Source organism: Bubalus bubalis, chromosome 1, assembly GCF_019923935.1.
Source record: "Bubalus bubalis isolate 160015118507 breed Murrah chromosome 1, NDDB_SH_1, whole genome shotgun sequence".
In the NCBI taxonomy this organism is placed as follows: Eukaryota; Metazoa; Chordata; class Mammalia; order Artiodactyla; family Bovidae; genus Bubalus; species Bubalus bubalis.
The window spans coordinates 48,577,307-48,601,961 of NC_059157.1; positions in this window are offsets into that span (position 1 = coordinate 48,577,307).

Genomic DNA, 24,655 nt, shown 5'->3' on the forward strand with positions numbered 1-24,655 from the left:
AAAACATTTTTTTCCACTCCAATTTCTCTCATCTTTCCTGAGACTCCAACTACATGTATTTTGATATGCCTTTGATATCTTAAAACTGGTTCCTGCTAATTTTCAATCTTTTATTTTTTAACTGAACAATCTCTATGGACCTATCTTCAAGTTCATTGACTATTATCTCCATTCTGCTTTCAAGGATGTACAGTGAGCTTTTCATTTCAGGCCTTGTGTTTTTCAATTCCAGAATTTCTGTTTGGCTCCTTTTAATGATTTCTGGTTCTGTTGTTCTTCAAGTCAATGAAGTGAAATGAAGTGAAGTCGCTCAGTCGTGTCTGACTCTTTGCAACCCTATGGACTGTAGCCTACCAGGCTCCTCTGTCCATGGGATTTTCCAGGCAAGAGTACTGGAGTGGATTGCCATTTCCTTCTCCAGGGGATCTTCCCAACCCAGGGATCGACGCTTTACCGTCTGAGCCACCAGGGAAGTCCAAGTCAATGAATGTAGTTCAAAAGCCATTTGAAATCCATGACTGCTAATTTCAGCATAATTTTTGGTCCCTAGTGGTCGTCTTTTCTTTTAAGAATGGGTGACCTTTCCTTGGTCCTTCATTTGTTGAGTAGTTGTTGTTGTTTTTTTTTAATACTCTGGATAATAAATTCTGTTGTGGAATTCTGGATTCTGTAATATTCTTTCACAGAGAGTTGATTGACTTTTTGCTTTCTTTGTTTCAGCATCATAGTTTGGCTGACCTCAGACTATAAACTCACTTTTAATGCTCCCATGCCCTATGATCATTCCTGGTGGAGCTCTTTGTTTGCTTGTTTGTTTGTTTGATTTTGGCTGTGCTGGGTCTGCTTTGTGGCTAGTGGGACTCTCTCTAGTTGTGGTGCATATGTTTAGTTTCCTTGTGGCACGTGGCATCTTAGTTCCTGGACCGGTGATTGAACCTGAGTCTGCTGTGTGATTCTTCAGCACTGGACCACCAGGAAAGTCCCTGGTAAAGCTATTTTAATTGCATGACAAGAATGGATTTACGTGTGAGTTACTCCCCTACTAAATTGTAAGCTTGTCAAAGTAAGTAACTGGGTTTTATTCATTTTTTGTGTCCTTCACATACAGCATAATGTTGCATGCAATGTGCTTGCTACAATGCTGAATGCATGAATTACTTGTAATTTAGGAAATATCCACTAAATCAAAACACTGTTATAAGAAGACCCAGGGGGACTTCCCCAGTGGTCCAGTGTAGGGAAGTGGTTAAGACTCTACACTTCCAATGCAAAGGGGTGTGGGTTTGATCCCTGGTCAGAGAAACCACATGCTGCATGACCAGGAAAATTATAAAAAATATATAATTAGACCAGGGAAGAAAGAGGGGAAAGCTGGGAGTCTTATGAGTACATATCAACATCCACCCTCCTATGCTTGGAGTCATTTTTTATTGTTAATCCTCTACCAAGCATGTGGGCCTCAGTTACAGTTAATCTTCTGCATTTATACCCTCATCTTTTATTCCCTACAGAGTGCACATCATAAAAAGCCCCATTACAATAAGGTAATTAAAACAGAGGGTTGTGAGTATTCAATCGTTACTTTAGCTGCATTTCCGCAGTGTGGAATTACTCTAGAAGTAATAAAAATGAATCACAATTCAAATTCACAATTTGAGCCTGCTTATTCATTTATTGAATAAACATTTGAGCACAGTGATGTTGTGGGTACTAGGTCCCAGAAATATAAAAATTAATAAGTGCAGTTCCTGTCCTCAAGGAGTGAAGAAAACACAGAGGTTAATCATTTAATCAGTTATTTGTAGATTCTACAAATATTTGTTGAGCACCTATTTGTGCTGAGAATTTTGCTAGAAGCCAGGGATACAATAATGAGAAGATTACTCTAATATTATTTTATTTTATTATTATTTTTTTAAATTTTATTTTATTTTTAAACTTTACATAATTGTATTAGTTTCGCCAAATATCAAAATGAATCCGCCACAGGTATACATGTGTTCCCCATCCTGAACCCTCCTCCCTCCTCCCTCCCCATACCATCCCTCTGGGTTGTCCCAGTGCACCAGCCCCAAGCATCCAGTATCGTGCATCGAACCTGGACTGGCAACTCGTTTCATACATGATATTTTACATGTTTCAATGCCATTCTCCCAAATCTTCCCACCCTCTCCCTCTCCCACAGAGTCCATAAGACTGTTCTATACATCAGTGTCTCTTTTGCTGTCTCGTACACAGGGTTATTGTTACCATCTTTCTAAATTCCATATATATGCGTTAGTATACTGTATTGGTGTTTTTCTTTCTGGCTTACTTCACTCTGTATAATAGGCTCCAGTTGCATCCACCTCATTAGAACTGATTCAAATGTATTCTTTTTAATGGATGAGTACTCCATTGTGTATATGTACCACTGCTTTCTTATCCATTCATCTGCTGATGGACATCTAGGTTGCTTCCATGTCCTGGCTATTATAAACAGTGCTGCGATGAACATTGGGGTACACGTGTCTCTTTCCCTTGTGGTTTCCTCAGTGTGTATGCCCAGCAGTGGGATTGCTGGATCATAAGGCAGTTCTATTTCCAGTTTTTTAAGGAATCTCCACACTGTTCTCCATAGTGGCTGTACTAGTTTGCATTCCCACCAACAGTGTAAGAGGGTTCCCTTTTCTCCACACCCTCTCCAGCATTTATTACTTGTAGACTTTTGGATCGCAGCCATTCTGACTGGTGTCAGATGCTATCTCACTGTGGTTTTGATTTGCATTTCTCTGATAATGAGTGATGTTGAGCATCTTCTCATGTGTTTGTTAGCCATCTGTATATCTATGAGTCTTCTCAAAAGAGAAACTGTATGTCTTCTTTGGAGAAATGTCTATTTAGTTCTTTGGTCCATTTTTTGATTGGGTCATTTATTTTTCTGGAGTTGAGCTGTAGGAGTTGCTTGTATATTCTCGAGATTAGTTGTTTGTCAGTTGCTTCATTTGCTATTATCTTCTCCCATTCTGAGGGCTGTCTTTTCACCTTGCTAATAGTTTCCTTTGATGTGCAGAAGCTTTTAAGGTTAATTAGGTCCCATTTGTTTATTTTTGCTTTTATTTCCAATATTCTGGGAGGTGGGTCATAGAGGATCCTGCTGTGATGTATGTCAGAGAGTGTTTTGCCTATGTTCTCCTCTAGGAGTTTTATAGTTTCTGGTCTTACGTTTAGATCTTTAATCCATTTTGAGTTTATTTTTGTGTATGGTGTTAGAAAGTGTTCTAGTTTCATTCTTTTACATGTGGTTGACCAGATTTCCCAGCACGACTTGTTAATTCTTGCCTCCTTTGTCAAAGATAAGGTGTCCATATGTGCGTGGATTTATCTCTGGGCTTTCTATTTTGATCCATTGATCTATATTTCTGTCTTTGTGCCAGTACCATACTGTCTTGATAACTGTGGCTTTGTAGTAGAGCCTGAAGTCAGGTAGGTTGATTCCTCCAGTTCCATTCTTCTTTCTCAAGATCGCTTTGGCTATTCGAGGTTTTTTGTATTTCCATACAAATTGTGAAATTATTTGTTCTAGCTCTGTGAAGAATACCGTTGGTAGCTTGATAGGGATTGCATTGAATCTATAAATTGCTTTGGGTAGTATACTCATTTTCACTATATTGATTCTTCCAATCCATGAACATGGTATATTTCTCCATCTGTTAGTGTCCTCTTTGATTTCTTTCACCAATGTTTTATAGTTTTCTATATATAGGTCTTTAGTTTCTTTAGGTAGATATATTCCTAAGTATTTTATTCTTTCCGTTGCAATGGTGAATAGAATTGTTTCCTTAATTTCTCTTTCTGTTTTCTCGTTATTATTGTATAGGAATGCAAGGGATTTCTGGGTGTTGATTTTATATCCTACAACTTTACTATAGTCATTGATTAGTTCTAGTAATTTTCTGATGGAGTCTTTAGGGTTTTCTATGTAGAGGATCATGTCATCTGCAAATAGTGAGAGCTTTACTTCTTCTTTTCCAATTTGGATTCCTTTTATTTCTTTTTCTGCTCTGATTGCTGTGGCCAAAACTTCCAAAACTATGTTGAATAGTAGTGGTGAAAGTGGGCACCCTTGTCTTGTTCCTGACTTTAGAGGAAATGCTTTCAATTTTTCACCATTGAGGAGAATGTTTGCTGTGGGTTTGTCATATATAGCTTTGATTATGTTGAGGTATGTTCCTTCTATTCCTGCTTTCTGGAGAGTTTTTATCATAAATGGATGTTGAATTTTGTCAAAGGCTTTCTCTGCATCTATTGAGATAATCATATGGTTTTTATTTTTCAATTTGTTAATGTGGTGTATTACATTGATTGATTTGCGGATATTGAAGAATCCTTGCATCCCTGGGATAAAGCCCACTTGGTCATGGTGTATGATCTTTTTAATGTGTTGTTGGATTCTGATTGCTAGAATTTTGTTAAGGATTTTTGCATCTATGTTCATCGGTGATATTGGCCTGTAGTTTTCTTTTTTTTTGGGATCTTTGTCAGGTTTTGGTATTAGGGTGATGGTGGCCTCATAGAATGAGTTTGGAAGTTTACCATCCTCTGCAATTTTCTGGAAGAGTTTGAGCAGGATAGGTGTTAGCTCTTCTCTAAATTTTTGCTGGAATTCAGCTGTGAAGCCGTCTGGACCTGGGCTTTTGTTTGCTGGAAGATTTTTGATTACAGTTTCAATTTCCGTGCTTGTGATGGGTCTGTTAAGATTTTCTATTTCTTCCTGGTCGAGTTTTGGAAAGTTGTACTTTTCTAAGAATTTGTCCATTTCTTCCTCGTTGTCCATTTTATTGGCATATAATTGTTGATAGTACTCTCTTATGATCCTTTGTATTTCTGTGTTGTCTGTTGTGATCTCTCCATTTTCATTTCTAATTTTATTGATTTGATTTTTCTCCCTTTGTTTCTTGATGAATCTGGCTAATGGTTTGTCAATTTTATTTATCCTTTCAAAAAACCAGCTTTTGGTTTTGTTGATTTTTGCTATGGTCTCTTTTGTTTCTTTTGCATTTATTTCTGCTTTAAGTTTTAAGATTTCTTTCCTTCTACTAACCCTGGGGTTCTTCATTTCTTCCTTTTCTAGTTGCTTTAGGTGTAGAGTTAGGTTATTTATTTGACTTTTTTCTTGTTTCTTGAGGTGTGCCTCTATTGCTATGAACTTTCCCCTTAGGACTGCTTTTACCGTGTCCCACAGGTTTTGGGTTGTTGTGTTTTCATTTTCATTCGTTTCTATGCAAATTTTGATTTCTTGTTTGATTTCTTCTGTGATTTGTTGGTTATTCAGCAGCGTGTTGTTCAGCCTCCATATGTTGGAATTTTTAATAGTTTTTCTCCTGTAATTGAGATCTAATCTTACTGCATTGTGGTCAGAAAAGATGCTTGGAATGATTTCTATTTTTTTGAATTTACCAAGGCTAGCTTTATGGCCCAGGATGTGATCTATCCTGGAGAAGGTTCCATGTGCGCTTGAGAAAAAGGTGAAATTCATTGTTTTGGGATGAAATGTCCTATAGATATCAATTAGGTCTAACTGGTCTATTGTATCGTTTAAAGTTTGTGTTTCCTTGTTAATTTTCTGTTTAGTTGATCTATCCATAGGTATGAGTGGGGTATTAAAGTCTCCCACTATTATTGTGTTATTGTTAATTTCTCCTTGAATACTTGTTAGTATTTGTCTTACATACTGCGGTGCTCCCGTGTTGGGTGCATATATATTTATAATTGTTATATCTTCTTCTTGGATTGGTCCTTTGATCATTATGTAGTGACCTTCTTTGTCTCTTTTCACAGCCTTTGTTTTAAAGTCTATTTTATCTGATATGAATATTGCTACTCCTGCTTTCTTTTGGTCCCTATTTGCATGGAAAATCTTTTTCCAGCCCTTCACTTTCAGTCTGTATGTGTCCCCTGTTTTGAGGTGGGTCTCTTGTAGACAACATATGTAGGAGTCTTGTTTTTGTATCCATTCAGCCAGTCTTTGTCTTTTGGTTGGGGCATTCAACCCATTTACGTTTAAGGTAATTACTGATAAGTATGATCCTGTTGCCATTTACTTTATTGTTTTGGGTTCGAATTTATACACCGTTTTTTGTGTTTCCTGTCTAGAGAAAATCCTTTAGTATTTTTTGGAGAGCTGGCTTGGTGGTGCAGAATTCTCTCAGCTTTTGCTTGTCTGAAAAGCTTTTGATTTCTCCTTCATACTTGAATGAGATCCTTGCTGGGTACAAAAATCTGGGCTGTAGGTTATTTTCTTTCATCATTTTAAGTATGTCTTGCCATTCCCTCCTGGCTTGAAGAGTTTCTATTGAAAGATCAGCTATTATCCTTATGGGTATTCCCTTGTGTGTTATTTGTTGTTTTTCCCTTGCTGCTTTTAATATTTGTTCTTTGTGTTTGATCTTTGTTAATTTGATTAATATGTGTCTTGGGGTGTTTCACCATGGGTTTATCCTGTTTGGGACTCTCTGGGTTTCTGGGACTTGGGTGATTATTTCCTTCCCTATTTTAGGGAAGTTTTCAACTATTATCTCCTCAAGTATTTTCTCATGGTCTTTATTTTTGTCTTCTTCTTCTGGGACCCCTATGATTCGAATGTTGCAGCATTTAATATTGTCCTGGAGGTCTCTGAGATTGTCCTCATTTTTTTTAATTCTTTTTTCTTTTATCCTCTCTGATTCATTTATTTCTACCATTCTATCTTCTAATTCACTAATCCTATCTTCTGCCTCTGTTATTCTACTATTTGTTGCCTCCAGAGTGTTTTTAATTTCACTTATTGCATTATTCATTATATATAGACTCTTTTTTATTTCTTCTAAGTCCTTGTTAAACCTTTCTTGCATCTTCTCAATCCTTGCCTCCAGGCTATTTATCTGTGATTCCATTTTAATTTCAAGATTTTGAATCAATTTCACTATCATTATTTGGAATTCTTTATCAGGTAGATTCCCTATCTCTTCCTCTTTTGTTTGGTTTGGTGGGCATTTATCCTGTTCCTTTATCTGCTGGGTATTCCTCTGTCTCTTCATCTTGTTTAAATTGCTGAGTTTGGGGTGTCCTTTCTGTATTCTGGCAGTTTGTGGAGTTCTCTTTATTGTGGTGTTTCCTCGCTGTGTGTGGGTTTGTACAGGTGGCTTGAAGGTTTCCTGGTTAGGGAAGCTTGTGTCGATGTTCTGGTGGATGGAACTGTATTTCTTCTCTCTGGAGTGTAATGAAATGTCCAGTAATGAGTTATGAGATGTCTATGGTTTTGGGGTGACTTTGGGCAGCCTGTATCTTGAAGCTCAGGGCTGTGTTCCTTTTTTGCTGGAGTATTTGCTTGGTGTGTCTTGCCCTGGAACTTGTTGTCCCTTGTGTGGTGCTTGGTTTCAGTGTCAGTATGGAGGCGTTTGATGAGCTCCTGTCAATTAATGTTCCTTGGAGTCAGGAGTTCCCTGGAGTCAGGGTTTGGACTTACGCCTCCTACTTCCAGTTATCAGTCTTATTTTTACAGTAGTTTCAAAACTTCTCCTTCTATACAGCACCATTGATAAAACATCTACGTTAAAGATGAAAAGTTTCTCTACTGTGAGGGTCACTCAGAGAGGTTCACAGCATTACATGGAGAAGAGAAGAGGAAGGAGGGAGCTAGAGGTGACCCAAATGAGATGAGGTGGAATCAATAGTGGAGAGAGTGGGCTAGCCAGTAGTCACTTCCTTATGTGCACTCCACAAGTGGACCGCTCAGAGATGTTCACGGAGTTATATAGAGAAGAGAAGAAGGAGGAAGGAGACAGAGGTGGCCAGAAGGATAAAAGGGGGAAATGAAAAGGAGGGAGACAGATCCAGCCAGTAATCAGTTCCCTAAGTGTTCTCCACCGTTTGGAACACACAGAAATTCAGAGTTGGGTAGAGTAGAGAGGGGTTAGGGAGGAGATACAGGCGACCTGGTGGAGAAAACGGAGAGTCCAAAAGCAGAGAGAGCAGTCAAGCCAGTAATCTCGCTCCCTAGTGAAAAATGGGTCCTGAAGATTGGGTTCTTAAAGGTACAAAATTGGTAACAAATACATAAAAGCAAAAATTAAAAATCTAGAGTAGAGTTTGGAATTTCAAAAATACAATGTTAATGAAAAGAAGAAGGAAAAGAGAGAAAAAACGAACAAAGAAAAACAAACAAGGTCGCGAAAATTATAAAGAAACTACAGGTACAAAATTGATAATACCAAAAAGCAAAGATTAAAAATCTAGAGTAGAGTTTGGAAATTCAAAAATACAATGTTAAAAAAAAAAGAAGAAGAAAAATAAAGAGAGAAAACAAACAAACCAACAAAAACAATGTCGCAAAAATTATAAAGAAAATACAGGTACAAAATTGATATCAAATACCAAAAAGCATAAATTAAAAATCTTGAGTAGAGTTTGGAATTGCAGATATATGATGTTATATAAAAGAAGAAGAGAAAGAAACAGAGGGAAAAAAAGAAAAAAAAAGTCACAGAAATTATAAAAAAAAACTATAGGTACAAAATTGATAACATATACCAAAAGGCTAAAATTAAAAATCTAGAGTAGAGTTTGGAATTTCAAAAATACGATGTTAAAGAAAAGAAGAAGGAAAAGAAAGAGAGAAAAAATGAACAAAGAAAAACAAACAAGGTCGCGAAAATTATAAAGAAACTACAGGTACAAAATTGATAACTAATACCAAAAAGCAAAGATTAAAAATCTAGAGTAGAGTTTGGAATTTCAAAAATACAATGTTAAAAAAAAGAAGAAGAAAAATAAAGAGAGAAAACAAACAAACCAACAAAAACAATGTCGCAAAAATTATAAAGAAAATACAGGTACAAAATTGATATCAAATACCAAAAAGCATAAATTAAAAATCTTGAGTAGAGCTTGGAATTGCAGATATACGATGTTATATAAAAGAAGAAGAGAAAGAAACAGAGGAAAAAAAAAAGTCACAGAAATTATTAAAAAAACTATAGGTACAAAATTGATAACATATACCAAAAGGCTAAAATTAAAACTCTAGAGTAGAGTTTGGAGTTTCAAAAATACAATGTTAAAGAAAAGAAGAAAAAGAAAAAAAAAAAAACAAAACACGGTCAAAAATTATAAAATATATATATGAAGTTTGCTGAAGAAGAAAAAAAATAGGGTTTTTTTGTTTTTTTTTTTTGTTTTTTGCAAAGTAATAGGTTATAAAAGTGAAAATTAAAGGACAATAGAGGACTTAAAATTTTTTAAAAAAATTTAAAAAAAAAAGAAAGAAAGATTGATCATAAAAATAGTAAAAATATATCTAGGTCTTTCTCTGGTTTTGTTGTGAGTATTGTGGGTTCAGTTCATTTTTGGCTAGTTCCTTGGTCCGACTTATATTTCTCAAGATCTATAGGCCCCTTCCTATGTAGTCCGTAGTAACCACAGGGTTTTAATCTATGGCCTGTAGCTTCCAAGGCGTTTCCCTCTGTTATAGCTTCTTCTGTTTGCTGGTCTCTTCAGTGTCTGGTTCCCGCCCTGACACAAAGGGGATGGTGGAGGACACTTTTTTTTTTTTTTTTAGGCTCACTTGTTCAGCCGCGCTGTGGGGAGGGAGGGAGGGATGCTGCAAACAGATAACACTGGCGTGCGCTCGCAGTGCCTTGGCCACACTGGGTCTGCCCCCGCTCACGGCGCGTGTAGCCTTCCTGCCCACACTGCTTGGGCTCTAGGTTGTTCCGCTGGGAACAATCAGAGGCCGGCCCTGGGCTGACGTCCCAGGTCCAAGCCACTCAGGTTCAGGGACTCGGGTAGTCCTCAGAGGCGCAGACTCGGTTGGGCCTGCGTTTTGTGCTCTTCCCAGGTCCGAGCAGCTCAGGTGATGAGGTGTTTGGCGAGCGCCAATGCTGCGACTTATTGCCTCCCCGCCACTCGGTTATCTGGGTGTAAAACCGGCGCACCTTCTCAGGCAGATGTTGACCATCCAGACCCCCAGGAAGTTTTTTCTAATATTATTTTAATTTTCTCATTAGAAGGTGCCCTCAGGAAACTCAGAGTTTCTCTGGAAAGTATTAACTCTAAGAGAGGTTTTCTTATGTTGTAGTCATTCAAGTACTACTCTCACTATTTTTTTTTTTTCTTTTTGCCTTGGCGCATACAACATATACTATTAATTCATATTTTGTTTCACTCTTTAAAATCTTAAATCAATTCCATTTTAAAAGGAAGGTTATATAACCTATATATACTACTTATATGGATATATACTACTTATATGGCTATGCTACTAATGCTTTTCAAATTCACATTAAAAAATACATGATTATTAAAGTACAAAATGACTAAATGCAAAATACCAAGTGTTATATGTTCCACACTCTGGGAAACACTGCTTTAAGCATGTTAAATGTTGTTAAAAATATGTTTATGAAGTGCAAAGAGCTTCCCAGGTGGCTCTAGTGGTAAAGAACTTCCTGCCAATGCAGGAGACATAAGAGATGTGGGTTAGATCCCTGGGGAGGATCCCCTGGAGGAGGGCATGGCAACCCACTCCAATATTCTTGCCTGGAGAATCCCAGGGACAGAGGAGCCTGGCAGGCTACAGTCTGCAGGGCTGCAAAGAGTCAGACACGACTGATGCAACTTAACACACACACAAAGTGCAAAAAGTGTAACAGGATGAATCTTGTTATGAGGCCTGTCTATGGGGGAATTCCCTGGTCGTCCAGTGGTTGGGTTTACTGCTCTCATTGCCAAGGGCCGGGGTTCCATCCCTAGTTGGGGAACTAAGATCCTGCAAGCAGCATGGCTTGGCCACAAAAAAAGAAAAAGAAAGAAAAGTATTAACTTAAAAAAAAAATTCCTGCCTGTGTTTATAAGGAAGGCTTTGCAGAAAAGCTTCCTTGAGGGACTTCCTTGGTGGTCCAGTGGCTGAGACTCCACACTCCCAGTGCATGGTTCCTGGGTTTGATCCCTCATCCAGGAACTAGATCCCACATGCCATAACTAAAGATCCCACATGCCACAACTAAGACCCAGTGCAGCTAAACAAACAAATAAATATTCTTTTTAAAAGCTGTAGATATTAAAAAAAAGAAAAGAGAAGTTTCCTTGAGGGAGTTCCAGCATCTACTTTACCACTTTATTCTCTGTGATAGTCAAAATAGTAGCATCCTTCCAAAGATGTCCACATCCTAATTGGAACCTGTGAATATATTACATTATAAGGTGTGGGCTAAGTCACTTCAGTCCTGTCTGACTCTGCGACCTTGCGGACTGTAGCTTGGCAGGCTGCTCTGTCCATGAGATTCTCCAGACAAGAATGCTAGAGTGGGTTGCCATGCCCTCATCCAGGGGATCTTCCCAACCCAGGGATCAAACCTATGTCTCTTATGTCTCCTGCATTGGCAGAAGTTCTTTACCACTAGCGCCCCCTGGGAAGCTCACTTTGCAAGGTGAAGAGATGTTAAGCTTGTGGAAGAATTTTAAGTTGCTCATCAGCTGGTTTTATAAAAAAGAAATTATGCTGGATGATGTGGAGGGGCCAGTGAAATCAGAAAGGACCTTAAAAGCAGAAAAGGGGGAAGAAGAGAGTGAGCATGATTTGATGTTAAAACTCTATGGTTATGGCTGGCTGTAAAGATGAAGGATTTGATGTTAAAACTCTATGGTTATGGCTGGCTGTAAAGATGAAGGAAGGGGCCATGAGCCAAGGAAAGCCTGTGGCCTCTAGAACCTGGAAGAGGCAGGAAAACAAACTCTCCAGAAATTCACACAGCCTTGATTTTTGACAGGTAACCCATGTTGGATTTCTAGCCTACAAAATTCTCAGATAATCCATTTGTTCCCTGGTGACTCAGGAGTAAAGGATCTGCTTGCTAATGCAGAAGATGCGGGTTTCGATCCCTGGGTCAGGAAGGTCCCCTGGAGAAGGAAATAGCAGCCCACTTCAATATTCTTGCCTGGGAACTCCCATGGACCGAGGAGCCTGGTGGGCTCCAGTCCATGGGGTTGCAAAGAGTTGGACACTACTTAGCGACTAAACAGCAACAAAGTCTGCGATCATTTGTTACAGCAGCCATGGAAACTGATACCACCCAACAGTGCCAGATGCATCTTAGGCATTGGTTAAAAATAAACCAAATTGAACGGGGCCTTCTCTCTAAGTTCTTTAAGGGCATGGACCACATCTTCTTGTCCACTGTAGACCCAGTAGCCATAATCACACTTAGAAAATAGTTGGAGGTCAGTGACTAGTTTGAGTGCATTTTGAAGGAAGGCACTATTTGAACTGACTTTTCAAGAGTGGGTGGGCGTTGAGACTTCCCTGGCGATCTAGTGGTTAAAACTTGCTTCTTCCATTGTAGGGGTGTGGGTTTGATCCCTGGTGGGGGAACTAAGATCCAGCATGCCGCAGGGCATGGTCAAAAAAATGAATTAATTCTTTTTTAAAGGTTAAAAAAAAAAGAGTGGGTCAAAGTTTACTATGCTTGGAAATAGACTGAGGAAGGGCTCTGGAGATGGGGGAACTGCATGAGCCAAGACATCAACGTTCATGGTGTGTTTGGAGAAATAAATGATCCTCTGGCAGAAGACAGCATGCTCAAAGAGAATGAGTGGTAGCTAACCCAGGGCAGTGGTAGGGAACAGGCCAGAAAGGCCTTGAGTGGCATGCCCAGGAGTTTGAGTTGAGTCTTAATCATCACGGGGAGTCATGTATCCATTTCTTTCTGCATGGCACTAAAGGCCATGGGGGCTTGCACACTCTCCAAGTTGGTTTCTTCATAATGTCCACTGGAGGCTTGTTTTTCCTGGAACCAGGATCCTTGCAATTCATGCAGATGTGTTGGGAGAAGGCCTGATCTTAGGGGCTTGGGTTCTTGGGCTGCGGGTCAAGTCTTGGACATCAGGAGTGGCCAGACAGAGGGAGCCAAGCATTCTGAGAAGCCGGGTGACTCCTGGGCTCCCTTGAGCTTCCTCCTGGCAGGAGCTGATGAGCTGTCAAGGTTTCCATCATAAATCCCACACTCCATGTGTTTGCAATGTGGTCACGGGGATGCACGTGGGATCGGGGCCCGGGTGTGAGGGCTTAGTTCTGGAGGCAATGCTTCCTCTCTTTTGCTGTGCCTTTTCGAGAGAGCTTATTTTGCTTTCGCAAAGTTACGGTGAGGAATAAAGGGGCAGTAATGAGTTCCAGATGCTTTTATTTTGCTCCTTCTATAATTGGAAACAAAAATATAGCATGGCTTTTAAATTGAAAGTGCCAGAGAGGAATGATGCTTTTAGCTCTGGGGTTTGAGCTGTGATTTAGAGCCCAGCAGGAGACTCTGGCCGTCATCACCACACACCAGCTTGGCCACACGGCTCCCTGCAGACCCAGCTCCAGGCTTTATCTCAGAGCCTGAATGAGGTTCAACTGTGAGTCCTATTTTAAGAAACGTTAATGCACGGAACCCAAACTTGCAAAGCAGACAGATTTAGGCAGAGTGAGCAGCCACGCATTCAAAGGGTGATTGTCTCGCAGAAGGCCACTGCGCACGCCTCTTTTAATTCCATCTCCCTTAGTGCGCCTAAAAGTTTCCCCGCACGTCGTTAATTTTGGGGGAAGGGGACAAAGAACCTTCCAGTTGAAGTTCCAAGTGTGAAGTGCCAAGTGAGGATCAACGGAAAAAAAAGAACAAAAAAGAGACCAGATTCTTGAAGTGTAAAGTGATCTTAGAAAGAAAGAATGCTTGAATTACCACGGATTGTTTGTACAACATCTAAGTTTTCAGGAGAACTTGAAAGCCACCGTGGGAAGACCTGACTCTGAGCCATATGTGGAACTGGAATCCTTGTGTGTTAGACAAAGCGATCCTCCTAAAGGTGCAGGAGGAAACACCTGAGACCTTTTGGAAACTTTGTTTCTTCCTTTTTGGCCAGTTGCTGTTGCAAAATGGAACCAGTGTGGAAAGTCAGATTCGGGTTTAGACTATGGGAAAGCACTTGGCCTCCACTATAAGACACAATAATAGCAGATTATGCTGTCTCCAGAGAGATCATTTTTAACACAAAGCAGATCCCAGGCCCCCACTCTAAAGCAGGCAAGGATGGAAAGATAAAGCGAAATAAATGGCCACTCCATCCTGACATGATTTGCACAGCACACTGGTACAAACAGGCATTCTGGACTCTGCACTGAGATCTAAGTCTTTTGTTTAGCAAACCAAATAGTTCAAGATCTCCTTTGATGCCAAAGCTCAGGTCAGTCTCGATGAGCAAATGAAACTAACTGATGTCTCCCTCATTTATCTCACTCTTGCTCTCTCACTGCCTTTATATTTTTTCAATCTATTATTATTATTACTCTGGTTGCAGTGGGTCTTTGTTGCTGTGGACGAGCTTTCTCTAGTTGGGCGATCAGGGGCTCTTCTCTAGTAACGGTGCACAGGCTTCTTGTTGCGCTGGCTTCTCTCGCTGCAGAGCACAGGCTTGAGTTCAGTAGTTGCAGCCCTCAAGTTCCGTAGTTGTGGTCGCGGGCTCTAGAGTGTGGACTCAGTAGTTGTAGGGCATGGACTTACTTGCCTTGTGGCATATGGGGTCTTCCCAGACCAGGGATTGAACCCGTGTCCCCTGCACTGGCGGGAGGATTCTTAATCACTGGACCACCGAGGAAGTCCTTCCCCTTGCCTTTTATGCAAGTAATTACTCCTCAGCTTCTTGAGCTGCCATCCACTGAGTACATACACTGCGCTGGTGGACTTCCAGAGGTACACATTATTTCTCCCATTCTCCAGACCTTAAACTCATCAGCCAGTTCCAGCCTATAGTCTTTCCCTGCATTCTGACCTGTCTAATCATGAGTAGCCCACAACGTGGTCTAAAGAGATTGTTCAGAGGTTTCTAACCCTTTTGGAAATCTTGCTGAGCTCGGGGGCTCTGTCCTGGACCTACTGAGTCAGCGTCTCTGGGGTGGAAGCGCCTGTGTCCTCGAGCCGGGTGCGCAGTGGTGCTACAAGCCACTGCAGGAGCATCTTAGGTGATGCGGGGCTTAGGGGGTGATTTGAGGGATAACCCCTTTTAGGGAGCCCTCTGCTCTGTGATGGGGCTTCCCAGTGGCTCAGACTGTAAAGAATCTGCCTGCAATGTAGGACACCCAGGTTCAATCCCTGGGTTGGAAAGATCCCCGAGAAGGGACTGGCTACCCACCCCAGTATTCTTGCCTGGAGAATTCCGTGGACAGAGAGGCCTGGTGGGCTACAGTCCATGGGGTAGCAAAGAGTCAGATACGACTGAGCAACTAACACTTTCTGCTCTGTGATGGGTACCGAAGCCTGCCCATTGCCTCTCATATGGCCTGAGAAGTTATCCAGGGAGACTGAGGCAAAGGCATACTCCTCGTTCCTGGCAGGTTCTCTGACCCTAGTCTAGCTCTTTCCTGACCTTCTGAGTTGACTGGGCAGTTCAGAAGGAAACTTTGGGGGTCCATATCAGCCCCCCTTAGACCCTAGAGCCAGGTTTCTGTCCCTCCCCTCTGCTCCTATTAGTTCTGAGCACCTGAGGAGGTCTCCCGAGAAGGTTTCCCCAGTTCCTATGGGAAAATTGCTAAGCCAGAGTTTAAAATATGGAGGAAAAAAGGAGAAAGCTTGAGAGGCACCCACTCCCCCCAGTGCAGGCCATCTGTCCCCAAAGATGCAGGGTGTTCTCAGCTCACCTTCTTCCAAATGGCTGGACCTTGTCCAGTTTCCCCATCTTCCCATTTTGTTGGTGTCTCCACTCCACTGAGTATTTTCCAGGTCCCACCTCCAAGGGGAGGAACGGGAGGCAGAACCTCCAAGCTAACATAACTTTCTGCGGTTAGGGGATTCTTGAGGCTCTCACCCTCTAGACCACAGAAGCCAGGGACCGCTGGAGCTAAGCTTCTAAAAGCAGACATAAACTTACTCTTCCTCTCTAAGTAAACACATCAAGCCTAGGTCCTTTTAGAAGGAAATGAAATGTGTGATTTTCCAAAAAATATCTTTACAGGCATGATTGTCTTCTTGGAAGTCAGCTTATGTAAATAATTAAGGGAGTGCTCCCTCAGCTCCTTATAAGTGTTCACTGCAACACTGATTTTACTGAGACAACTTGGAAACCATCTACATGGGCAATAAGAGAGGATTAGATAAATGAATCCCATCACTATGGAAAGCCATGATGTACGTTCTTACTCTGGATCACGGAAGGTTATTTATGATATTTTAAGTGCCAGAAGTAGGTCACAAAGCAATATGGACACTATGATCTCATTTTTGCATCTGGAAAAATGCACACCAAACTATTACTAATCACCATCTCTGGGTGGGGAGTGAAGGTGGTTTTTATTCCCTCCTCCTTTGCGTGTCTGTATTTTCTAATGATAATACTGAAGAATGTGCAATCTTTTTTCAACTGGTACAAATCTAATGCTGCTGTTGAGTGAGGTCAGGCCTCTGAAAGTGAGGCAGAAAGAAGAGGGAACACAGGCCCCTACACAATCTCCAGCCCCAACTCCGCTTCCCAGCCACGACTGACGTCCACAGTCATGACGTGCATTACTTACCAGCAAGGTGTTCACATTTTTTCATTAACCAGAAGAGAAAACAGATACAACCAGACTCCACGGTAACCACATTCTGCCTGAGGTTGCCTTTGTGAAGTGCTAGTCTCTCAGTCATGTCTGACTCTTTGTGATCCCATGGACTGTAGGCCACCAGACTCCTCTATCCATGGGATTCTTCAGGCAAGAATACTGGAATGGGTAGCCATTCCCTTCTCCAAGGGATCTTCCTGATCCAGGAAATGAACCCAGGTCTCCTGTAGACAGATTCTTTACCTGCTCGGGAAGCCCGAGGCTGCCTGTAAGAGTTGTAAACCTTCAACCCAAAGTGACCCAACCTCATAGACAGTTGAACTGAGAAATATACACTTCTCCTGTCAGGGTTGGCCAGGGGGCGTGGCTCCCAGGTTTGGAGCAATTGAGGTAAGAGATGGTATCAGGCAGAGGGAGTCGTAGCATCACTTTCATTTCTGGTAAAACTGGGTTTGGACACCATGGTTAATTCTCTTAGCCAAGTGGTTCTGAGACTCCTTTGCCCCAGCATGCAGTCAGACCAGGGCTGTTAGTGGCCACATGGAAGGGCTTCAGGCATCAATAGCATGTCTTGCCCCGTGTGACTTTCAGCATCCCGGAGCTTCCTGTGGTCTGGCAGAGCCCCCCAAAGACGGGGTCACCTAAGTTCTCCAGTAAAACACATCCATTGATCCCAACACCTCCCCCAGGGGAGGGTTAAGAAGGAAAGAGACCAGAGTGTTATGCTAAAGTAAGGGTCAGCAAACTACTCCCATGGGCAACATCTGCTCCCTGCTTGTTTTTGTAAATAAGCGATATTGGAACACAGCCACACATGTTCATTTGTGTATCATCTAAGGCTGCTGTCATGCTCCACCACCATAGCTGAGGATAGACAGAAACCGTACAGCCTGGAAAGCCAAATGCTGCAGACCTCTGCTCTACAGGATGTCTCATCAGGAAGACTAGAGAAGAGGGACATTTCTGGCTATTCTGGGACACACACTGTCTTCTCTCTGGCCCGTCCGGCTTGATTTCAAGTGCCAGTCCTCGGATATTAAGCTTCATCAAGAGACATGCTCCCCAGTGTTCATGGTGGCACTATTACAATAGCCAAGACAGCAAGCAAAGTGACCGGACACATGGATGGATACAGACGAGGTGTCACACGCATATACACAGCAGAATACTACTCAGCCATAAAGAGGAATGAAATAATGTCTGTCAAACGCTCGAAGGGACCTAGAGACTGTCACACCAAGTGAAGCAAGCCAAAGATACATATCATGTGATATTGCTTATCTGTGCGTGTGTGCTAAGTCGCTTCAGTCATGTCCAACTCTTTGTGACCCTATGGACTGTAGCCTTCCAAGCTCCTCTGTCTTTGGGGACTCTCCAGGCAGAATACTGGAGTGGGTTGCCATTCCCTCCTCCAGGGGATCTTCCTGACCCAGGGATCAAATCCGTGTCTCCTGTGGCTCCTGCATTGCAGGCAGATTCTTTACCGCTGAGCCTCTGGGGAAGCCCATGACATTGGTTATATGTGGAATCTTTAAAAAAAAAAAAAAAGATACAAATGAAATTATTTAAAAAACAGAAACAGACTCACAGATAAAGAAAACAAACTTATGGTTACCAAAGAGGAAATGGTGGGAGAGATAAATTAGATAAATTCTGGACAAGACTTTGAGATAATAGGCACAGCTTGGTCACATAACTCTTTGTGACCCTATGGACTGTAGCCTTCCAAGCTCCTCTGTCTCTGGGGATTCTCCAGGCAGAACACTGGAGTGGGAAAAACTGAAAAGTGGGGTCATTTTAGGTGAAAGTGCTAATTATCTCCTTTCCCCAAACTTGAGTCCTTTTCAAGAGTGCCCGGTGGCTCTGGCATTGCCATCTTGCTCATGGTACAGATAGGAGACCCAGGGCATTTCCTGTATACCTCTCTCGCCCTAACTATCCACCTCCATCACCAACTCCTGCTTCCTACACTCTTTGGAATCCACCCACTTCTGGCCCATCCTGGCTGCAACATCCAAGTCCAACCAACCACCGGATTGTGTCCGGGCTTCTCAAGAGACTCCACACTGACCTGATGCCACTGGTTTCAGCCCCTCTCACCTCCTTTCCATGCAGCCGCCAGACTGGATCTTCTGAAACGTCAGTCTGATTGGGTCATTCCTGAGGGCAAACAAGTGGCTTCACCAAGCCTTTAGGACAGAGATTCTTAGACTTGAACCCTAAGGCCTGCGAGGGCTGCCTTCCCTCTGACCCCCCAAACCAATGCCCTTCTTCCTTTCTGTTTTTTTTGGTGTTGTTCAGTCACTAAGTCATGTCCAAGTCTTTGCCATTCCAGGGACTGCAGCACTTCAGGCTTCCCTGTCCTTCACTGTCTCCCGGAGCTTGCTCAAACTCACGTCCATTGAGTCGGTGATGCCATGCAACCATGTCATCCTCAGTCGCCCCCTTCTTCTCCTGCCCTCAATGTATCCCAGCATCAGGGTCTTTTCCAGTGAGTTGGCTCTTCATATCAGGTGGCCAAAGTACTGGAGTTTCAGCATCAGCCTTTAGTTAATGCTTGAAATCTTCCAAAGCCTCTGCATCCTGAAGTCCCTTCCTAAAGACTGTTCCTTGCAGCTGGAAAACTCCTTCCCTTATTGGAACCCAGATCTCTGTCTAAACCTCACTCCCTCACTCCACAAGAGACTGTTCCTATGTCCTCACCTGCCACATGCCCTGTGCTCTTGCCCTCGTGGTACTGACACACACTGCAATGATATCTATGTGGTTATTTGCTTGCTGACCATCTCCTCCGCCATAAACTGCTGGAGAAACTAGAAGATGTCTCTTTGCTCCCTTTGCTCGTGTCTCTTTGCTCACTGTTACACCTCAGCACCTCTCTCATTGTTAGCACGTGTGTGTGTGTGTGCTCAGTTGCACAGTCGTGTCTGACTCTTTGTGACCCTGTGGGCTGTAGCCTGCCAGGCTCCTCTGTCCAGGGGATTTCCCAGCCATGAAGACTAGGGTGGGGTGCTATTTCCTTCTCCAGGGGATCTTCCCTACCCAGGGATCAAACCCGTGTCTCCTGCATTGGCAGGTGGGTTCTTTACCACTGCACCACCGGGAGCCCTATTGCCAGCATGTTCAGATCAGATCAGTCGCTCAGTTGTGTCTGACTCTTTGTGACCCCATGAATCGCAGCACGCCAGGCCTCCCTGTCCATCACCAACTCCCGGAGTTCATTCAGACTCACATCCATCGAGTCATTGATGCCATCCAGCCATCTCATCCTCTGTCGTCCCCTTCTCCTGCCCCCAATCCCTCCCAGCATCAGAGTCTTTTCCAGTGAGTCAACTCTTCGCATGAGGTGGCCAAAGTACTGGAGTTTCAGCTTTAGCATCATTCCTTCCAAAGAAATCCCAGGGCTGATCTCCTTCAGAATGGACTGGTTGGATCTCCTTGCAGTCCAAGGGACTCTCAAGAGTCTTCTCCAACACCACAGTTCAAAAGTATCAATTCTTCGGTGCTCAGCCTTCTTCACAGTCCAACTCTCACATCCATACATGACCACAGAAAAAACCATAGCCTTGACTAGATGAACCTTTGTTGGCAAAGTAATGTCTCTGCTTTTGAACATGCTATCTAGGTTGGTCATAACTTTCCTTCCAAGGAGTAAGCGTCTTTTAATTTCATGGCTGCAGTCACCATCTGCAGTGATTTTGGAGCCCAGAAAAATAAAGTCTGACACTGTTTCCACTGTTTCTCCATCTATTTCCCATGAAGTGGTGGGACCGGATGCCATTATCTTCATTTAGCACTCCACAAATATTTGTCTGAAGATGACGAAACAGGACAGCCAGCCTCCGTGGAATCAGAGTTTGAGGATCTTAGTTTAGCCAGAATAGAGACTGTGCTAGTTTGCTGTGGCTGCTATAACAAACAACCATAGACTTGGTGACTTACAACAACAGAGATTTTTTTTTCTGGTTTTTCTGGAGGCCGAGTCTGAAATCAAGCTGTCAGCAGAGCCTGTGGAAGTTCCAGGGAAGAATCTCTTCTGGCTTCTGGTGACTGCAGACTTTCCTTGGCTTGTGGCCACATCACTCCCTTCTCTGTTTCCACCTCCCACCACCATCTTCCCTTCCGTTGCGAATCCCCCTTCTTGTGGAAGTGTCTTATAAGGACACTTGCAATGGTGTTGAGGGCCTGCCAGACAATCTCCTCATCTCAAAATCCTCACTTAACTACATCTGCAAAGACCCTTTCCCCGAGTAAGGTCATATTGACAGGCTGGGAATTAGGACATGGACACACTTTCTGATTGTGGGAGGGGAGGGGGAGCATTTCTACCTACCATGGGGACATAAGACTAGATGTGATCCAACAGGAAAAAAGATCTGTCCAGGGAAATTCAGGATGAAAACCTCTGCAAACCAGAAGACAGAATAGATTTCAGTGACCATGGAGGGAGAAACATCCTTAAGATGCTTCCCACTGGGGTCAAAATAGACACCAACATCCCTTCCCCATTTTTGCCTGTACTCAGTCTGATTCTTTGAGACCCCTCTGGACTGTAGCCTGCTACGCTTCTCTGTCCATGGGACTTCCCAGGCAAGAATACTAGAGAAGCTTGCCATTGCCTCCTCCAGGGGATCTTCCCCAACCAGGGATTGAACCTTGCATCTCCTGCATTGGCATCTGGGCTCTTTACTGCTGAACCACTGAGGGAAGCCCCCATAGTATGACTGATCTCAGCCTAAAGGCCAGCAAAGGTCACTCCCCCCAGAAGTGGGCTCAGGGGAGAGCCAGTTTTTATCCCACTGAGATTCATTCATACCTGATGAGTTTGTGGCAAGGAACCACAACCACAGACTCACATTTGTTCCATAATGTTGGGAAAAAAAGCTTCAACTAAGATAGCCTCAGCTTCCCCAATGATCAATCAAGTTCTCTAGTCCCAAGGGAGCGACTGAGATGTTTTCCTGCCATTTTTCATGTGTCTTGGGACAATAGTGTTAATAGAAAGCATCATTATGTTCACCAAGCTAGTTCCTTGCAATGACTGAATCTTACTCTCAAGGCTGCTTGAATAGCTGTTAACTCTCCAGTTGCCTTTAAAAATATCAACAAAAATTCACCCCCAGACTTCTCAATCACCACACACCTGTGTTTTTTCAGCTTTCAGGAAATGTCTCCTTCAACTTTCCCTAAAGTGTACCAAGTTATTAGTTACCTTAAACCTCACTGAGAAACAGATCCTCTGTGATCAGGACTTAGAATATCTTTTAAAAGGTGTAGCTTCTGAAAACAATTGTTGTTCAGTTGCTCAGTTGTGTCCAACTCCCTGAGACCCCATGGACTACAGCATGCCAGGCTTTCCTATCCTTCACTATCTCCTCAAACTTATGTCCATTGAGTCGGTGATGCCATCCAGCCATCTCACCCTCTGTCATCCCCTTCTCCTCCTGCCCCCAATCCCTCCCAGCATCAGGGTCTTTTCCAGTGAGCCAGCTCTTCGCATCAGGTGGCCAGAGTATTGGAGCTTCAGCTCTGAAAACAATTAAAAGTATGCAAACACGGGGGCCTGCCTAGGAATAAACACTACTGTATTTTTAGAAGGCTGGGTCCTTTCATTTTTAGGTAATGAGTCTAATTTGATTTCTATAAACCCCAGTGGTCCTTTTGTGGTTTAATTTAGACGGGTGCTTCTAAGCTGCTTTCTGAAATGGCAAGGCTTCTGGGTGTGCTATTTATGAGGGAGAACTGGGGTAAGGTTCCATTTTTGGCAGAGGGTAAAAATAAAGATTTTTCTCCTGAGTGGGCCCCTCTCAGAATCCGGCTAGGTCTACACTGGCACACGTGTACAGCATATGTCAGGCTCGCCTCCGAAGAGAGGCTATGAGTCAATCCGCCTGGCTCCGCTCTGGGGAGTTTTAAATCATGCTGCTTCTCCAACATGTAAAGCAGTGTTTGATTTTCTGGGAGGGAGGTTATGGATATTTTTGCAGTAAAATACGAACAGCGAATACAGTTGATCCCCACCGTGAGGACTTAAGAAACGCAAACTAAAAGATGACCGTCAGACGATTTCTTTACCACAGGAAGCTTCCAGATCCTTTTCCTGTGGGCAGCAGGATGGTGGTGGCCCCATGAGAGGGTGAGATCATGCTTTCAATCTGCAAGCGTCTTTGGAAGCCCTCCCGGGGCATTGGAGAAAGCACTGGGGTGGCGTAGGAAACAATGAGCTGGGTGTCATAGTGCAGCTTTTAATGAAGTGAATCACTCAGCTTTTCCAAAATCACAGTCCTTGATGGTGAACTGGTTCACGATGACCAAGTTCAAGTACAGAAGTGCCGTTTCAGCCATCATGCGCACCGAGGTCCCTTCTTCCCTCGTCACTATAATTGAAGAGGGTCAATCTTGTCTGAGTTATACTTTGGAGACTCCAAGACTTTGCTGGAGATTTGGAGAGAATCTGGGAGTTAGAATTAAATCTGGTATCTGCTGGGACTCCACACCTCCAGGACACTCAAAGCCACTCGACCTCCTGGGGCCACCCTGGGAAGGTTTGCAGTCTACCAGCTCCTAGGGTGCCAAGGTGCCAAAGCTCCAACCTGCTGTAGGGACTCAAAGGGGAAAGACAGAAATAAGTTGACCTGACCAGAGCCCAAACACAAAGGCAGGAGGCCTCTGCGGACACTTTACGGCCTGAATCCTCCCCCGGAGGCATGAAATCTCAGAGTCGTGCTTACAGGGAGGGCAGAAGGAGATGCAGTCAAGGGCCCATGCAGATAACACTGGAGGGAAGGCCGATGCTGGGGAGGATGGGGTGATGGCGAAGGTTGAAAAATTGAGAGAGACAGATGAGGGGGAGGAGGAGAGGGAGAGGAAGGAGAGACAGGAGCCTCTTGCTGAGCCTGAGATAACTTCACTTCCCTGCACTCAGGGTACCAAAGGGGAATGAAGGATGTGTGTCGACAGGGCCTGGATGCATTGAAGAAATGCTGTAAGTGGGGCTTGGAGAGAGAGGGGGTGGGCTCCAGTTGCTGAGTGTGAGTTCAGAGAGGAGGAGACTTCAGAGGACTTTCCCTGGCCCTGCACTGGTCCCCAGGGCCCCTGTGTGTGCCAGGAGCTTGAAGACAGGCAGGAAGAGAGTCTCAAAGCGGAGTGATGTTAATGGACCCATTGGTCTTCAACACCAGCACCTCTGCTCTGTTGAGGGAAACCGTTTCACTCAGATGATTTTTGACAGAATCCTGCCATCTTCCCAGGGCTTTCTGGGGGGCTCAGTGATAAAGAATCTGCCTACCAATGCAGGAGACTTGGGAGACTCGGGTTAGATCCCTGGGTTGGGAAGATGTCCTGGAGAAGGAAGTGGCAAACCACTCCAGTATTCTTGCCTAGAGATTCCCATGGACAGTGGAGCCTGGACACAACTGAGCACCCACGTATGCCATCTTCCCGCCAGGGCCCATTCTCACCCACCTTGCTCTCTACTCCAATCCTCACTAGAATTCCAAGCTCCTGCCTCCCTTCAAAAGAGATACTTCATAAAAAAAAAAAAAATTGTCAGCTAAACGGGTAACTCCCTGAGTTACTCAGAGGCTGGACTGAGAGTGAGGCTCATCCTGCCTTGCCTCCATCCACGAGGTCCCCACCAGGGTCCCTCTTCTCTGCAGTCAGTGTTTCCCAACTCCATCCCGGAAGGGCCTCAACCGCTCAGGCTCACATGGAATTTTCTGGAACACAGCGCACAGACTGACAAAGCCTCAGGAGAGGTTCCTCCAAGCAGGCACCTAGATGGATCCTGAGCCAGTTCCTGAACCTTTTTCTAGTCCAGCATATGTCGAGTCTGGTTAGGGTTCAAGCTGCCTTCCAGGTGACACCTTCCAGAGTGGTGGCCCTCCGACCCTTCTCCCCCTTACCTCTTCTTTTTCTGGAACCTGCAGATGCTGCCTCTGTCAGAATAGGCCTGGGGTCATGGGGAAATTCCCCCACTACCTGTGAATGGAACATCCTAAGGGGGAATGCCTGATGCTGGAAAAGATTGAAGGCAAAAAGAGAAGGGGATGGCAGAGGATGAGATGGTTG